Consider the following 19,675-nt stretch of genomic DNA (forward strand, 5'->3'; position numbering starts at 1 on the left):
CATTAATAGCCCACTCAGTTCAAATAACTGTAATGGCATACAAAAATCATATTCCCTGGATAATACTAAAAGTCTCTCTAGCAACAAGGATCGAGATTTTGAGAACAGGTTTCCATCAATAGGAGCGGGATCACAATTCAAGAAAGATGATCAATCACCCTGAAGCAAACCCTAAGATGGATAAATCTCTAATTAGAAGAACATGATTAAACATCTACAAACCCCTCCGACTGGACACTAATAAGGCTTCTACCAAGGATGTTAAGTGCATCTCATTTCCCACCTATTGGAAATCCCCTTGCATTAAGACAGAGTGTTTCATACAGAATCACCTCACTTTGACATTTGATTTGTGCGGGGGCCGCGCGGACGCGAGCCCCCTCTGTCACAAATTATGACGTGCACTCTTCACAGTGGAAGATGCTAGGCAAAGCCCCCTTCTTTATGTGCAATGAAGGTGCTTTCCCTAGGCCATCGGCCTTCCTGATCACCGATTGACCCCGCCCAGGTAAGTATGCTTCAACACTCCCCTCCTCCCTCTTCTTCTACTCCCTCTTCTCCCCTTTCCCCTCTCCTTCTCACGCATGTGGGATCAACATGCAATACCAGAACTCTGTCTCTTTTATACTTCAACTGCAAAATAGGATGAACGCTAGGTACCCTATAACAAGCTGAAAAATGCTGCAGATTGGCGGAGACAAAATCCAATTTTGTGTAGAGCATTTCCTCTCAACTGTACTTGGCATACTAGGATATACATACCCTCCATTCATATGAATGCCAAAGGATTGCTTTCCTGTAAATGAACATGAAAATAATCACACGAAGGGAAACAAAATTACACAAAGTTCTCAACAAAAATAATTATAACATGATAAACTTGATATCTCTAGATAGATTAAATGGTAGGCAAGGCCAACATTTTTCCTATTTGGTTGCTGAATACGAATAGGAAATTAGGAATATGGTTTCTATTTTCTGTTTGGTGTATCAATGGAAATAGGGAATGAAAATACGTACTCTCATTTTGTCCCTAAAATGAGCTTATGTCCATTACAGAAAATAGTTGTTATTAGAATGGCCATTCCTATTCTCAGTTGGCATTCATGTTCCCAATTCCTATGCATACAACCAAACCGACAAGGTCCGTTTAGTTAGTAGAATTGTAGAAATTGAGATTTTTACAAACCTTGATTTAGCCAAAACAAGGTTTTGCAAATCTTGATTCCTATTTTTAAGATTTTACTTGAACATTTTGTCTCACGCGTACGATGAGTAGGAAGGTACACTTTTATGCGTTTGGTTCTTCAAATTGGAATTGGAGTTTGATTTTTTAATTAATTTTTAAAATTTAAAAATTTAAAATTTAAATTTTATTAATTTATTTAATTTTTTATTAATTATTTTAAAACTCATTCTTTAAAAAAATTGTTAATTTTTAAAAGCTTTTGAAAATTAATTAATTTATTAATGTGTGAATAAGGTTATTTTTCCAAGTGACAAATACTACTCAAAAATAATAAATTCTAAGTAATGATATTATTATAAATTTTGCCAAATTGTAAAATTTGCGTACATTAGGGTTTTAAAAATGTATTATTATTCAAGCATACAAAAACTAATTTTTTTAATAACATGTATCATTAATAAACATATTACAAACTCTAAAATTGTCATGACATTACAAAAGCAATTATCTAGCTTATGCATACAAATTCATAAACAAAAAAGTCAAAGAAGTCATATCGTAACATTTTTTCGCATATGGTCCAATTATGGACAATTTCTTTACAAATTCATTTTTTTAAGCACTTTTTCACATATGGTCCCAATAAAGAAGCCCAAATATAATACAAAGAAGACATCATAGAAAGGTCAAATTTGTCATTGTCATTGCCCTATCGACCTCTCGAGCCTTACAAATTTAAGTCCTCTCCACCTCTTGAGCCTTATAGAACTTGCACTCAGTTCCTTCATCACATACTACACTTGTAGATGGAGCATCATTGACCCAAGTGTCCACATCCATTATTCCCTTACAATAACAAATCTCTATTAGTTCTTACTATAATGTTTAGTCCATACATAATTTATAACATAAATACATTTGTATTCTTTCACAACCTTCTTTGTATTAGGATAACACCAAAAAATTGACACTCATGATTTGTCTGCATGTGCAACATCTTTAACAAGCATGAAATGTCACATTAACAAATTGGCACATTGAGCGAAGCCATCAACCTATTATAAATAATGCATCATCAAATATTACATTAATTAAATCTGTGCCTTGATGAAAACCTAGAAAACAGGTGCCTTGGTAGAAAAATTAAAGAGAAATAAATTTGTCCTATGGTGAAAACCACTCCCTTGTGGTGCTTGGGATAAATACCATGATGAAAACCTGGTAATCTGGCATCATGCCTAGTTCTTCTACATCTTTCATCCATTCCATTAATTCTCTTTGATCTTGACAATGTTGACCTATACATGAACATTTGACTATCTTGTGAGCTATCTTGCAATGATCTTTCGTTCATTCCTTTCATGTTTAGCCTTCATATCTATTTTCCTCCATTCATTCTAGCCTTTCGTTGTCCTTTCCCATTTGGTCTTTGATCTTCTTCTTTTTTTAAATAGTAAAACACGATGCTATGAAGTCTCTTGACATTTCTACTTCTGTGGATTGTATCCTTTCCTGCTTTTGCATTACGCTTTCATGACTTATACTATGTTGGCCTTTCATTACTTGTCCAAATGTGCTTTACATGACAATTTTCCCCTAGCTTTGGTACTCTTAAGGAGTTTGCCTTTGAGGATTTATTCTCTTCATTCTCCTTCATTCTCTTGTCTTCCATCTCTTCTGCCAGTTTGTTAATCCCTCTTGTCCTCCACCTTGCTAGACATTGGGACTACATGATGTGATCTTGCTTGGGAGTTTGATGCCCATTTTGTCCAGGGGAATCCTTTGTATATATTTATTGATCCTAAAAAAATCCAAAAAAAATGATATATTTCAAAAATACAATAACATAAAATATATTAAAAAAAAATTTAAAAAGATATATTTCAAAAATCTAAAAAAATGATATATTGTCAAAATTCCAAAATTTGGAAAATGTCCTAAAAAAATGATCATCTTAGAAATAAGCACCTTAATGTATCTCCAAAAAAATTATATATTCCAAAATAATAATAATAATCCAAGTGGTGAAAACTTGGAAATAGGCACTACTTGAGGTATTTGCACCCTTGTTTCTTAGTGTGTGTCTTCGACACTTAACCTTTCTCCATCATTCCTCATCCTTGTTTCCTTGGTTTGGAATTGGTCATTGTCTTTGTCTAGAGAGAATATCTGTGTTAGCTTTGGTCTCTTTGTTGTGTTAGTCTTTAGGACACCTTGCAAATGGTGTTTTTCAACACCACCCCAACTGTATTTTTCAATACAACCCCTAACATTGAGTGTTTTTCAACACTTATCAGTTTGATCTTACCCAATTTCGTCATGTGATCTTACCTGCTTGCAAACATTTGATCCTTATCCTTGGAACTCAGTATCAGTTAACACACTTAAATTTTTTAAACACAAACACTTAATGCTTGACCTATGTCATGATATTTTCTTTGTGTGTTGATTGTTATTGATTTTTGTTGAGTGTCCTTGTCTGATAAGTCTCTTCGGGATGCATAGCTAGAGGACTTGGGGCATGAGGCATTTTTTTATTTATTTTTTACTTGTGGGTGTGGTCTTGAAACTCTAGAGTGTCTCTTGTTGTCCCCTTGAAACACTTAGGAGTGTTGAGGCATCATCCATGACTGCTTTTGCACAATTGTTCTTATGGTCATCCTAGAATCTATGCCTTGATGCGAGCATGATTTTGCTACATTAAATTGGGTAAGCTAACATTAAGGTCATCTTGACCTTTATGTCTTTGATTCTTATGTTAGAATCTTTCCACATTCCAATCCGATATAAATCACATTCATATCTTCATAGTTGTGCTTGTGACTAGTAATGATTGTGTGATTTTCCAATGTCAATTAATAATGGCCCAATGATGAAAATAAGTTCCTTAACATTCTTTCATGAATGATGAACACAAAATCCTATGTTACAGTTTCTCTATTGCAAGTACACCTTTGCATTTTCATGTAGCTTGCATTATTAGACTTCATGTAGTTTGCATTTTTAGGTTGCATTATGAGTTTGAGAGGGTTTTCCCTTCATCTTTCTTGTGGACTTTTAATCAACTGTGGTCATGTTTTGATCTTCATTGCCTTTTCTTCTTTTGTGATCTCAATTAAAATTTCTATCTTAAATATTTGATTGATATTGGAGCATTCTACTTCTTACAGAAAAAATTATTTTCTTCTTTCTATTTCTTTCCATATCTTCCAAATTTCTACCTTCCATTCGCTTTCACCCCACTTCTTTTAATTCACCTTTGGGGCATAATATTTCATGCTTGATGGTCTACCTTAGTTCTGTGATTCTTATATCTTTCATCTTACATCAAGAACTTTATCTTTTGTTTGATTTGATCAAATTTATCAATTTGTTGTTTCTCCTCTATCTCATTTTGATTTCAATCACGAGGGGGAAATACCTATCAAACTTCAATCCTTGATTCAATTTTATCAATTTCATCCTCAACTTTTTAAGTCAAAATTGATTTGTATTTGTTAGAATTCTTTAGAATAACTGAGAGGGGGGTCGAATCAGTTATTCAAGGTCCAAATGTCCCAATAAATTTTTTCACTTAGCTTAGTGAACCCATTAAACATGCAAGTTACTATTAAATCAACATGCAGCAATAAAATATAAAACATGAAAACTCATCCACACACTTGACATAGTGATTTAACGTAGAAACCCAATTTGGAAAAAATCACTAGTAACATGCTACTCCTTTTTCACTCTTCTGAAGTGATGCCTTGTGAAAGGTCAACCCTATTAAAAGTTACAACACACATTGTTAAATGTGACCCGGTTAAGGGATTTTAATCACCCCGTTAGAAGTGAGCCTGGTTAAAGGACTTTAGAACATTCACTTGGAATGTCACCCTATTAAAGGATTTTCTAATGATTGTTAAGTCAACCTTAGTCCAAAGGATTTTACCCTAACTAATACAATTGTTAAAGAGTACAATAGAGTATTTGATCTGATAAAACTTACAACTTATCTTGTAGATTTTAGATCACAATTTAGTTCTCAATTTGCTTGGCTTTCATTCTTTGCAGCTTTGACAGCTTGTTCACCCTTCAAGTATTCATCTCCCTCAACCTTCTTGCTTGGTATGCCAATGCTAACACTTCTATGGTCATTGAGCACGTAGAGTCCTTGACTCTCTATCTCTATTCTTCCTTAGTCCTCTTGACCTTCTCAATATTTTGCTCTTCAACACACACTTTTCTTCTTGACTAGACATTCCTTAAATAGGAAATTAGAATACTTTTCTCACTCTATTTTCCATCGTCCAATTTAGGGTTTAGATGGATTATGTAGGATACAATGTATCTATCCCATATCTTGTATTTTCTAGAAGTTTCTCCTAGAATCCATTTGAAACTGCCTAGAAATGGTTTACCTCAAATTTCGTACCACTAGATCATCATCCTTATCTCCCACCTAGTTTACAGACTTCAAGAAAACAAACTTTTCAGCTTAGATTTGGCAAATCTTTGACTTTTCTAATAATGTAGCAGCTCGACACTATTGATCTTCTGATGCTCAGCACATATTGTGTAACTTGACATCCATTATGAGTTCACTTGACATCAACTACATTTGAATTTTTCTCGAAACCTATTAAATTTTGCTCGACACCAACTAATTTTCTGCTCGGCTTGAACTAACTTTGCTCAGCACCCACTATCAACTTTAGTTAAGCTTTGCAAATAGTCTTAGTATAACTTGTTCTTCTAAAGTTTCTAAGTGTAGCCAACCTCTATAACTTCAAGTAGATTATCAATACATCATTTCACCATTGTTTTAACTGATCCTTGTACTTCATTACATAATCATAACTCAATCTTTCCTCTAGGTGCTATTGTTACATCTTATTGATTAAATCCTTTTCATCAATCAACTAAGTGATAGCACTTGGATCTTATAAGAAATTTTCTTACTAGCAAATAGTAGATTTGACATCAGTGACAAAACAATGATTGAAACATATGTTTGCTTCAACAATCGCCCTTTTTCAATAATGACATTTTCAATCAAATTTCAATAGTATTCTTTTTCTTGATGTGTTTTCGGATCGATCACACATCTGTGTTGTTTTGTGATCCCAAATTGACCTCACACTTTAATTTCTTTCTTTGACTACATGTGTTCCCATCGAACACACATTAGTCAAAGAGGGGCAGATGTATGCACCCTAAAATGGTCACCTAGACTATGGGCCCCCATTATTCAATTTATCAAATTTCCTAAATCAATGGTTTGCAATATTTTATTAAACCAATTCAAATCAATTTATTTGATCAAATTGTAATTTATTCAATTATTTCAACATTTCCTAAGGTTTTATCATTTTATCCTATCTTATTAAATTAAAAGAAAACCTATCTTTTCACTAAATAATTAATTCACATTTAATTAATTAAGAGAAAAAACCCTCTTTTAATTTAATAAATATTTCCTATTCAATTAAAACAACTTGCTCCCTTTTAATTAAATATAATCTCATTTGAAAAAGGAAATAAACTAAATTAAAATTTAAATAAATCCTTTTTTCCTTTACACTTAAATGCACATATTTCTAAGTGGGATTCCATTTAGTTTTCCTCCTCTTTTCTCATTGGTGGAATTTTATCTCACACAGATCATTCTTTCTCCACCATTGATCAAATCTTATTGCCTCTTAATCTTAATCATCCATTCTTCCTTATAAGGGAGAGCCCTCTCCTCATTTTTGACATCCACAATTATGCTATTGTTATGCTACAAGTTTGGAGAGCGATTTTTGGAGAAGGAGTTTGAGCATTAAAGTTTTTTGTGGAGAACTTTTGTCTTCTTGTCTTCTTCTCTCATGCATCCATGGCTTCCATCATCATGATCCATCCTTGCATTTTCATATTAGCTTAGATCCATATTTTCTTTCATAGATTAAATTTGCATTGTTACTTCCTTTCATAGATTAGATTTTCTTTCTTGCATTGTTATTATTTAGATTATCTTGCATCTTCATTTCCATGCATATTTTGATCTTTGAATCTCTCATTTTATGGTGTACTTGCATGGGCACAAACTAGGTCAAACTAAGGGTCTCCATTACAAACCCTTCCACTCCATGAATAGAGAGCTATGATTCGAGACCTCATTCTTGAACAATTTTGGATATAATGACTCATAAAAGTGTGTCAATATTTTAGCACACAAGATGAATATTATAATACACCATATTAGTCAAAATAAAATTAGCATGTTTCACATGGAGACTGAATTTGAAGATCTTTTGAATGCTTGTTTCTTTTGTAAGAAACTAGGATACTAGACCCAAAAATACCCTAAGAAACCTAAGGTGAATAAAAAAGTGGAACCTAAAAAGAAGAAATCTCAAAAAATGGTGTGGAAACCAAAGATTAAGCAGGGTGGCCCTAATACCTTTAAGAAGAAAAATCTTGTTAATATGAACAAAGATGGGAATAATGATAATGGGAGAGTGGATGCTAAAGAGGGTAATATAGTTAAGAGGATGAAGGATATCACTCCTCTCCCCTTAAAGAATGGTGTGGAAGAAGAGAGTGTGTACGATTAGGCAAACCATCTATCCCAAAATAAGATAGAGATGCAGAATGATAGCGAGATGGAGGTTGACATTGAAGAAGGGGAGACTCAAGAGAATGAAAATGGTGATATATATACAATAGTGGAATATTTTGTTGAGGATTCCCTAGAGGGGGGCTACACTCCAATTTCTGAGCCTTTCTTTCATGAACAACTTGAGGTAGATACGGTTCCTAAGACTAACCCAGACATTTTTTCCAAGCAAGAGGAAGCAACAATTTTAAAAGAAGATAAGAAACATAAGATTGGAATAAGGAGGAAAACTAATAAGGAAGGGTCTTCTTTGGTATCCTCGATTGGGGTATCAACAAGAAGAAATAAAATGGATTTGGTTACTCTCATGGTGAAAGTAGATGTTGATTCTCCAGGAAAAGTGGGAAGAAAGTGTCTCAAAAATAAGCCAAAAATGGAGAGTCTGCAAAATATAGATAATGGAAAGTAGAGTACTATTTTGGAATTCACTTCTAAAAAGAAATGAAGATAATATCATGGAATATAAGGGGGCTTAATAGTCTCCATAAAATAGATGTAGTTAGAAATATTGTTTGTGATCATAAATTGAATATTATGGTGATTCAGGAAACTAAGATGGATAAAGAAAAAATTAAAAAATTAAAATCATTTAAAAATTGTGGTGTGATGGATAGTAACTCTAAAGGTGCCTCAGAGGGTACTATGGTTATGTGGAATCAATCTGTAATGTGTGGTCGGATTATTGATTCTAATAAGAATTTTTTGGCTATCAAATTCTAGCATTTAAAATTGGGATCTAGTTGGGATCAAGTTATCGCATATGCCCCAAACAATAAGAATGCAAGGAAAAAGTTCTTGGAGAAGTTATCAAATTTGAAAAATAAATATAATGATGAAATTTGATAATGATGGGGGATTTTAATGTCCCTCTTTATAATCATGAAAAAATGGGAGGTAACCCTAGTTGATTGGAAGAAAGAATGGATCTAATGGATTTTATTAACCTTGAAGGTTTGATGGATATGGATCTTCAAGGCATCATCTTTACTTGGAGCAACAAAAGAGCTGGGGTGATGTATTTAGGCTCGACTAGAAAAAGTTCTTATTTCTCTCAATTGGGCTCAAGATTTTACCCCTTCCTTGCCCTTTATTCCAAAGGTTACATCTGATCATTTCCTTTTGGTATTTGTGGTTGATTTGATTAAGCTTAAGAAAAATTTCCCCTTTAGGTTTGAGAAAATATGGATTCAACATCTAAACTTCCTACAAGATTTCAAGTGAAGGTGGAATATTAAGGTGGATGGGTTTGCCCTCTTCAAAGGTGCTAAAAAACCTAGGCATGTTAAAGATATGGTGAAGTACTAAAATGAAAATTCATTTGGGGATATCTTTAATAAAAACATATATGTTGAAAAGGGAGTTAAAAGACATTCAAGATAGAATCGAGATAGAAGGCTACTTGAAGGATTTATTAATAAAATGATAAGCTAGTAAATATCATGATATTCTTACTGAATAAAAAGAAAATATGGTTTCCTTTCTTAACCCTAATTTCAAAAAGGAATAATTCAAATTCATTAAGTGCAAGAAAGTGATCAATGTAGAAATGAATCGTGTGATGGAGAATAGGGAGAAAGGGCGTTCAATGGTCTATCTATTTTGAGGGGTCTGTGCTTAAATCTTGAAATAGGTAAAAGACAAACACTAACCTTGAATTTGGAAAATGCTGATTTCTGATGTCTATATTTAGTTTCTAGAAATTCTGCAACTTGTTCCAAATTGGAAATCTCGAGATAGAAAAAACCCAAAAATATTTCTTCCTTCTGAAGAGAGGTCGACCTTGACCTTGATAGCGAGGCATAATCTTATCCTAGGGCACAATTGACCCTAAAAAGTCAACCTTGAACTGCATTGCTTTGGTGAAATTTTTGTTTGCAGATCTCACAAGTTCGGCAAAAATGATATCGGAATCTTCTCTTCAATTCATTGTTCCACACATGTATCTACAAGAAAAATGGTTTTTTTGTTTGGATGGGGGGTTTTCCTTGGTCAAACCCTAGTTTTGAATTAACCTTGAAATTTAATTAAAATACCCATAAATCAAGTAAATGGAACTATTCACCTTGCTTATGTTGAAATCCTTGAATCCACAAATATGGATGCTCCAAATGAACGTATAAATGAATGTAAGATGTCTTAAATCAATGGCATTAGATCTTCAACACCAATCTTGAATGTATATTTGCATAGGAAAAGGCTTGGATGAATATGGATGCAGAAATCTTCAACAAGGGCTCTCCATAGAGATTGAATCCTTCAATGAATAACAATGGATCTCCTTGATGAATTGGATGCTTGAATGCTTAAACACTTGAATGCTTGATCAATAGTAGAACTTCACTTCATGTAGGTAGATAATAACTTTGCTCATAGAGTGTGGAAAATGGATGTGCAAGAAAATTGATCATAGAAAGTAGTTGTCAAAATGATAGAAGAAGGCTTCCTTATATAAAGATCTAGGGCACTAACTCCTAGAGAAGGCCAACATAGGAGCATTAAATCCCATTTAACCTTAATCCCTATGAATAGACCTAGATTAAATGTAATTTAAGATTCTACCATTTTGAAACCCGAAATAGCCAACCCAAAAGAGGGGAAAAAAACTTTTTGAAGCCTAAGATCCCAAAACTTCTAAAATTTAGCCCCCACTTTAGCAAGAGCAATTCTTAGTAAAGTAGATCATAATGAAAAGATAATCTTGTTAAAATCAAAGGTACAAAGAGATCCTCAAGCCCCCAGAGACTTAAGTCTTTGTCAACTCTAAGATCAAAATAAGAGAGACATCCCTAAAAAAGAAAAAAGATTGTGATTATCTCGCCTAATTAGAACTCATGTCCCATTATGAACCACACAAGGATACTATGCAATTGGAAAGATGGAATTGAACTGCCTAGTGAATTTGGTTACTCACTAGTCAACCCATCAAGGATTCACCCTTAAGAATATTCTATTTTATAAGAGTAAAACCAAAAAGGATATCCAACCTTTAGGACACCTTCAACCTTAAGGGATTAAAAAAATATTTTAAACTAGAGGGATCAAGAGATCCTAAAACATAAATTTATTCTTTAGGGATTAGTCACTAATCCAAAAAGGGAGAAAAAGTATCTTGAAAAATAATATGTGTTTTTAAAAAGTGTGTGTGTGTGCAATAAGTGAGTAGAACATATGCCCCCACATTAAATTTATTGATTAACACTTTAATAGGAGCAATGGCTTTAATGGAAACATAAACAACTCCATTGATTATGTTTCTCCTACGAGATACCCCCAAAAAAAGACAACTCAAAGAAAATAGTATGTAAACATATAGAGAAAACAGAAGGGATCTACCTACTGTGGGGTCAGCATGATCATAAAATAATATGCATATGATATTATTGAAAATGAATTAACATCATTCCCTAAATAAAGTAGAACTACATTCATAAAGGAGGAAAGATCACATAAGAGATACAAAATAGAATCTTTTTGAACCATGACCTAGAGACCAAAAAGAATCATTGCCACCAAGTCATGAATCCAAGTAGATTACACAACGAAACATGTATGCACAATAGCAGAGATACAACATAACATGAAACAACATATGGAAGAATAAATATATATATAGAGGAATAATACTATAGGTTTAATTCTTTTATTACCTTGCACTAATAGAGAAACAAAGATCATATAAAAAGAATCTAACAACATTTAGCAAATACATCATGGGAGAAATCCAATACAATAGACAAACACAGAACAAAGGCTACCATAAAGGATTAGCCAATCAAGCATTCTACCTACTCTCCCCATCTCATTTTATATCATTTAGGGAAGGTGGGTAACTCACAAGAGGGACTATATCCAACATAGTAGGAATGATAGCTAGTTCCAATCAAGGATCCTCTTGAGAATCACAATGTTCAATACTAGGTGTAAGTATCAATTGTGATGAAAGCATATTAGGTAAATCAACATCAATGTCAATAGTTTCATATTAATCATTAACATCATTAATATCATTAAGAGTATCTTCATCATCTAGATTAATCAAAATAGGATCTAAGATATGAATACAATCATCAGAATCATGCAACTCAACATCATTATGAGAAACAACTTCTTCTAACACATCATGAATAGTTGTATCAAAAGAAGGTAAATATTTTTTAAGAATAGAATTATGAGCTTTAGCTTGAGCATGACACTTCTTATGACGTTCATTAGCAGATTGATTACATTTTGCCTTACTTGAAATTTGTTTAGAACTAGGAGGAACAATTATAGGATTCTTCACAGGTTCTATAGAAGGATTAATAGAATTATCAACTGACTGACAAGAAATAGGAGAAGCTTGATTAATAGATGTAGAAGCCATAGATAAAGGAGGTATGGAAGGTGTAGGAAAGAAACCACGGTTAAGATCCTTACAAGGTAATCTTAACTCAAGAATCTTACAATGCTTAAAGACTTGATATGAATGAAAAAGATGATTAGGTCAAAAAGGACATGAATTAGGTAATGAAGGCCAAAAGAAGTCAATGGTAGCAGAATCCCTGGGCCTAGAGGTATGATATAAACTATGATTAATTGTCTTCACTTCATTGTCATAAAAAAACTTAAGAAATTTATGAATAGGTGAAGCAACAACATGCATGACATTTAACCATGGAAAACAAAGCTTAACTTGAAACTAATCAGAAGTAGGAACAAAAACAAAGGTGATGTTCACGATCTTTCCAAAAAGTTCAACCAGTAAACCAATAGAACCAAATGATGGATAAAGAAAACTATTACAAGTTTGAATCCACACATCCAGTTTATCATAAAAATCACATTGCAAACTTTTCATTAAAAAAATTTCTTCTATAATTACATTAACTAAGGAGGTAGGATCAACAAGACAACTACGAGTGGGTATCTCAGCAATCTTTGCATAAATATAAAGGGTACCATCAGGAGCTTTAATAGTCTCATAATCATCAAAGCTAATCAAAAGTTCCTAGGTCATTTTTTCTTAGGTTGTTCTCGAGGTGTAGATTGAGGCTTCAGTTTGGGCTTAGGTTTCAATTGAGGCGGAGCTAAAACTTGAGATTGAAGTAGACGTTGAGGTGGAGGTATAGATTGAACCACATTCTCCACTTTAACAATATGATTAAGATCATCCATCTTCAAATCATGCACAATATCCATAGAAGATGGTTGAGCAATAGTATTAGTATCATGTGTAGGTAAAGGATTCGTATAAATTTGGAGAAAAATATTTGTTTCCACTACCATCAAAACTATCAACAGATAAAGCATTAGAATCAATTAAGTCTTGAACCTTATGTTTTAAAGAATAACATTTCTCAGTATCAAGACCATTTTGGTGATGATATTGACAAAAAGCTTCCAGGTCAAAAGATTTAGCCACCATTGTAGCAGGTGAAAGAGGTTAAATAGGAGGTAAAATAATCATATTAGAAGTTAATGGCCTATTCATAATAGAATTTAAAGATTCAAAGAGAGGAGTAAACATACAATTTAACCAAAATGCAGTGGATGCCAAAGTGGTATTATGAGATGCAATAACAACTTGATCAACAACTGCATTTGCTTATTTATTTATTTTGACATAGTTATTGAATTTTTGAATTTTATTTGGATTAGAAGCAGCATCACTTTTATCAATAGGAACAAGAGCCATTGGAGTGCTTCTCTCAAATTGGCTCACTTGTAATTGATAATGTTGTTGAAAATATGTAAATTCAATAAGCAGAATCTTGTCTCTAATATCCTTTTGCAAACTTGAACTAATCATACATTGAATATCAATATCAAGAATAGGATAGGAAATGTGAGCATGCAAATGCTTAAATCTACAAATAAATTCGATCAAATTTTCTTTAGAATTTTGTTTACAATGCATAAAATCAGTCAAAGACACTTATGGGCTAATGTTGTTTTAAATTGTTAAATAAAAAAATTAGCAAGTTGAGAAAATGAATGAATAGAATAAGGAGTCAAAGAACAAAATGATTGTAATGCCTTGTCACGAAAGTTCTAGCAAACAACTTAGCTAAAATACTATGATCATGGGCATAATCACTATAAAGAATTTGAAATATTTTAACATGATGAACAAGATCTCCCTTACCATTATAATTCTCAAGACAAGGCATATTGACTTGTTGAGGAATGGGAATACGAATAATATCCTAAGACAAAGGACTTCCCATGTCACAAGTAGGGATACTGAACTTCTTTTGAGTCAAGAATGCAAGTTGTTGTAAAGATGACACAGTTTGAGCCAAACTAATAATTGTAGAATCATGAGAAGAAATAAGAGGAATAGCAACATTAGATACACTAGGTAAAGTGTAAAAAGTTGCAAGAATGGAAGACACAACTGGAGGAACATTGGGAACTATAGTTGGTAGAGGAGTAGAATAAGTAAAAGGAAAAATGTGATAAGAATGTTGTGATATAGGAAGGGACATAAGAGGAAAATTGATAGGGATAGAGGGAACCTTCTTAGTCCCCAAAGAAGGAGCATAAATAGGAACATTGGAAAGAGGAACAAAAGAAGGTTGAACACTAGTGACAGGAGGAATCAACCCTAAATCTTGAGCTTCTTGAGCTAAAGGTTTAACATTAGAATGCACAAGCTGAGTAATACCATGCAATAAATTAACACCATGGTCACTATCATGGAGAATTTTCTTAAGAGCTTCAATAGCTTGAATAGAATCTTGATTATGGTTTTCTTGAAGAAGCCAATTACCCATTTTATCAAGTTCATTTGAAAGTTTTTGGACTTGTTTAGGAGGAACTCTTAAAGAATCATCCTCATCATGAGATGACTGAGAAGAGTTTTGCTCCATAAGAGGATTAGAATAAAGAAGAATCAAAGGCTCATCCAGAATCCTAAGGAAAGGAGAAGAAGATTCAGGCTTAAAGGTTCCCATAAGTCTACGACTGCATCTAACCCTAAGATTAGAAGTAGGAATAGAAGTAATAAAGCTCATAAACCAATGCAATGTAAATGAACTAAACTCAGAAGACATAAAGAATAAATATTTTTGTATTTTGAAAGAGATTTTGCAAAACAAATTATTTTTACTTTTTGTATTTTTGAATTAAAATGCAAAAGCATAAACTAAATCTAATCTTAATGCAAGAAAAAATCTAGCAAATATGAAATGAAATATAACATTGCAAAACATAATAGGGCATCTAATTCCATAAAAGAAAAGTGAGTAAGCATGTTAGGTTTACCAAAATGAATAGAAAAAAAATATGGTTTCCTTTCTTAACCCTAATTTCCAAAAGGAATGATCCAAATTGACTTATCACAAGAAAGTGATCAATGCAAAAATGAATCATGTGATGGCGAATAGGGAGAAAGGGGGTTCAATGGTCTTTCTATTTTGAGCGGTATGTACTTAAATCATGAAATAGATAAAAGACAAATACTAACCTTGAATCTAGAAAATGCTAATTTCTAATGTTTGTATTCAATTTTTGGAAATTCTACAACTTGTTCCAAATTGGAAATGTCGAGATAGAGAAAATCCAAAAAAAATGTCTTTTTGAAGGGAGGTCAACCTTGACCCTAATAGCGAGGTACGATCTTACCCTGGGGCACAATTGTACCTCAAAAAGTCAACGTTGACCTGCACTACTCTGACAAAATTTATGTTGTAGATCTCACAAGCTCAACAAAAAGGTATATGAATCTTCTCTTCAGTTTGTTGTTCCACACCTGTATCTGTAAGAAAAAAGGTTTCTTTGTTTAGATGGGGAGTTTGCCTTGGTCAAACACTAGTTTGGAATTAATCTTGAAATTGAATTGAAATATGCATAAATAAAGGAAATGGAACTATTCATCTCACTTAAGTTGAAATCCTTATGGAGGATTTGAATCCTTGAATCAACATATACAAATGCTCCAAATGAATGTAAGATTTCTCAACTCAATGACATTAGATCTTCAACACCAATCTTGAATGTATCTTTGCATAGGAAAAGGATTGGATGAATATGGATAAAGAAATCTTCAACAAGGGGGCTCCATAGAGATTGAATCTTTCAATGGCTAACAATGGATCTTCTTGATGAATTTGATGCTTGAATGCTTGAACACTTGAATCTTTGATCAATAGTAAAGCTTCATTTCATGTAGGTAGATAATAACTTTTCTCATATAGTGTGGATAATGATCATAGAAAGTAGTTGTCAAAATTAGGGAACAAGGCTTTCTTATATAGAGATCTAGGGCACTAACTCCTAGAGAAGGTTGACATAGGAGCATTAAATCCTATTTAACCTTAACCCCTAGGAATAGACCTAGATTAAATGTAATTTAAGATTCTACCATTCCAAAACCCAAAATAGCCAACCTAGAAGCGGGGAAAGAAACTTTCTAAAGCTTGAGATCTCAAAACTTCTAAAAATTAAAAAATGAACCTAGGATTAGGGATGAGGTTGACCCTGCCCTAGATTAGGGTCGAGGTCATCCTTGACCTAGGTTAGGGTCAAGGCTGACCTTGCCCACCAAGTTGTCCTTGACCTAGAAGTCAAAGTTCTTTGTTTCATAGAGTAGGTTGTCAAAAAATAGGTTGTAAATAGAGAGAGAGAGAGAGAGAGAGAGAGAGAGAGAGAGAGAGAGAGAGAGAGAGAGAGAGAGAGAGAGAGAGAATAGGGGAAAAGTAACCATTCAAGGTGCTTGACATGGCCCTAGACCACTTACTTAGAGGGCTAAACACTCTTAACCTAGAAGTGCTTCCATTTTAAGATGATACAGTTACTAAGGAAGAAACTTTCTAGAGGCAAAGGTCTAGAGCCATTTGGTTGAAGGAAAGAGATAGAAACTCTAAATACTTCCACTCAACCACAATGAAGCATAGGGCAACTGACTATATTTATAGGCTGAAGGTGGGTCCTAAAGAAATTACTAATGAGATGGAAATTACCAATCAGATGATGTCTTTCTTCTCCTCTCTTTTGTCCTCTAATCAGGGAATTCCTCTAGAAAGTCAGGCAGATTTGTTAGATTTTATTCCTTCGATTATATCTATTGATAAAAATAAAATGTTAGTTTCTATTCCAATAGAGGAAGAGATTAGAAAGGCTCCTTTTTCCTTTTAAGGGGATAAATCCTTTGGACCTAATGGTTTTACCATATTTTTCTTCCAAATCCTTTGGGAGGCTGTGGGTAGATATGTATGTAATGCAGTTAAGGAGTTTTTTGTGACTAGAATAATGCTAAAGGATATCAGTTCTACTTTTTTATGTTTGATCCTTAATAAGGGAGGTTTTGATACTCCAAAGCTCTTTAGATTGACCACTCTATGTATTTCAACCTATAAAATCATATCCAAAGTATTGACCTTGAGAATCTTGATGATTCTCCTAATCTAATCTCTAAGTAACATAATGGTTTTGTTCCAGGGAGGCAAATATTGAATTCCATCATTATGGTGGGTGAAAATATTCACTCCTTGGCTCCCTCTAATTCCCAAGAATTTTTTATGAAGGTGGATTTTGTGAATGCCTATTATAGAGTGGAGTGTAGTTTTCTCTTGAAAGTTTTGAGGGCTTTTGGCTTTGGTGATAGGTGTTTGCAGCTTATATCATGACTTATTTCAATGACCTCTTTGGTAGTCTTGGTTAATGAGGCCTCTTTTGATTTTTTTTAAGCCCTCAAGAGGGATGAGGCAAGGGGATCCCATCTCCCTGTTCGTGTTTACTATTATGGCTAGATGTATAGGTAGGTACATTGGGGGTCTTGTGGAAAAAGGGGATATTCATGGCATTATGCCCTCTTCTCAACCTCTATCTTGCTCCCATAAACATTTTGTTGATGACACTTTTTTTGGGTTTTGGCATCTATTCAAGAGGCTAGGAGCATTGAAAAGGCTCTAAAATTGTACTCTAGTGCTTTAGGACAATAGATAAACTGGGATAAAAGTTATTATTTTTTCATCAACACTCCTATTCATAGACAAAGGAAGATTGCTAATATTCTGGGATGCTCTATTACTTCTATGTTAGGGACCTATCTTGGTCTTCCTCTTGATTAAAAACTTCTCGAATCTTTTTTTAGTTTGTGGCAACTAATTAGGCAAGTACTACACATACTCCATAATTCCTTGATGGGGTTCAAGGCTATTTTATCGGCATTTTTTGGCTAGCATGTTGTAACCAATTTTAACCCTAAAGTGGAAAAATACTTGTATAAAAAGGGCTTAGGATTAGGTATTTTCATAAAGTGTGATATGATAATTTCTTCATGTGATAATATTGAGTTGTAAGGGATTATAGATTGTAATCAAGTTGTAATCATTAGATAGTAATAATATTGGACTCATTGTTTGGTGGATGTATCCCAAGGATTGGGTGAACCACATTAAATCTTGGTGTCTTGTGTTCTCTTCTATGTGATTTATTATTTTTTCATATTGGTTATTTTGCATGTAATTGTTATTTTTGTATGTGGTTAATCCTAACAAATGGTATCAGAGCCTAATTATTTTTTAGTTGTCCTCTACATGAAAGTCTCATGGTTGAGTGGGAGCGATAGCAAATGAGGGTAAGCTAAAGGTGGAGAAGTTTAATGGACATAAATTTTAGTTATGGAAAATGTAAATGGACTACTATCTTTATTAGAAGGACTTATGGAAGTCATTTGAAAGAAAAACCAAGAAATAGGGGACTTTGATAGATGAGCACTGGGAGATTTTAGAAATGAAGGCACTTGGAAGCATTCAATTATGCCTAGCACCATTAGTGACATTTAACATTAAAAAAGTGAAGATGATAGAATAGTTAAGGAAAACTCTAGTGAGATTGTATGAAAAGCCCTCAACTTCAAATAAGGCATTTCTCATGAAAAGTTTATTTAATATGAAGATGGTAGAAGGTGTATCTGGTGCAAATCATTTAAATGGGTTTAATATTGTTACTAGCTAGTTATCTTCTGCGAATGTCAGATTTGATGAAGAAATTAGGGCTCTCTTGATTTTGTGTTGTTTGTCGAAAAGTTGGAATGGCTTGGTAATGGTTGTGAGTAATTTTCTTTCTAGATCTAATATCCTAAAATTTGATGATGTGATTGGTGTTATTTTGAGTCAGGAAACTTGTAGGAATACATCGCATGAATTTACATCAAGAAGTGCTTTGAACACACAAATTAGAGGCATAATGAATGAGATAGGAATTAATTATAGAAATCATGGAAAATCAAGAAGATAGTCAAAGGAAAAGAGGACTCAATCTAGAGGATCGAGGGATTGCTAGTATAATGAGAATCTAGGGAATAAAAAGAAAGATTACTAGACTCAAAAGAAGAATGAAGGAGATAAACCATAAGGGAACAAGGAGGAAAATGTGGTAAATAAAAAATCTAAAAAAAATACTTTGCTCTTTCTTTAGAAAGTGTTGATGACTCTTGGGTTTTAGATTCAGGGGCTTCATTTCATGCTACACCTCATAGAGGTTATTTTATTAATTATGTAATTTTGGGCTTGTTTATTTGAGGGATAATGAACCCTATCGGATTTTTGGAAAGAGAAAAGTTAAGATTAAGTTGCAGAATGGGAATCATTAGCTACTACATGAGGTAAGACATGTTCCAAGGCTGAGTAGGAATATAGTTTCAGCAGGGCAACTTGGTGATGAGGGTTGAATAGCTACTTTTAATGACAAAAATTGGAAGGTTTCAAAAGGTTCCCTTGTAGTAGAAAAAGTTGTGAAATTAGACACCTTATATTTTTGTATAGGTCATATTGTTCCTTCTACTTTATTTGTTTTAGCAAAACTAAATGTTTAGGAATAGTTGTTGTAGTTGAGTAGGGAGAAAAAATAGTTATTGT

General features: G+C 33.3%; 1 non-coding gene across 1 annotated transcript; it reads right to left on the minus strand.

The window, feature by feature from the left end:
* Positions 1-354: 354 nt before the first annotated feature.
* LOC149561793 (U1 spliceosomal RNA) lies at positions 355-516 on the minus strand. Its single transcript, XR_016364318.1, has one exon. It is a non-coding gene; the product is annotated as a U1 spliceosomal RNA (small nuclear RNA).
* Between the last annotated feature and the right edge of the window lie 19,159 nt (positions 517-19,675).

The sequence above is a fragment of the Cupressus sempervirens genome, chromosome 4, assembly GCF_028749045.1.
Source record: "Cupressus sempervirens isolate cs-2001-9-10 chromosome 4, ASM2874904v1, whole genome shotgun sequence".
Lineage (NCBI taxonomy): Eukaryota > Viridiplantae > Streptophyta > Pinopsida > Cupressales > Cupressaceae > Cupressus > Cupressus sempervirens.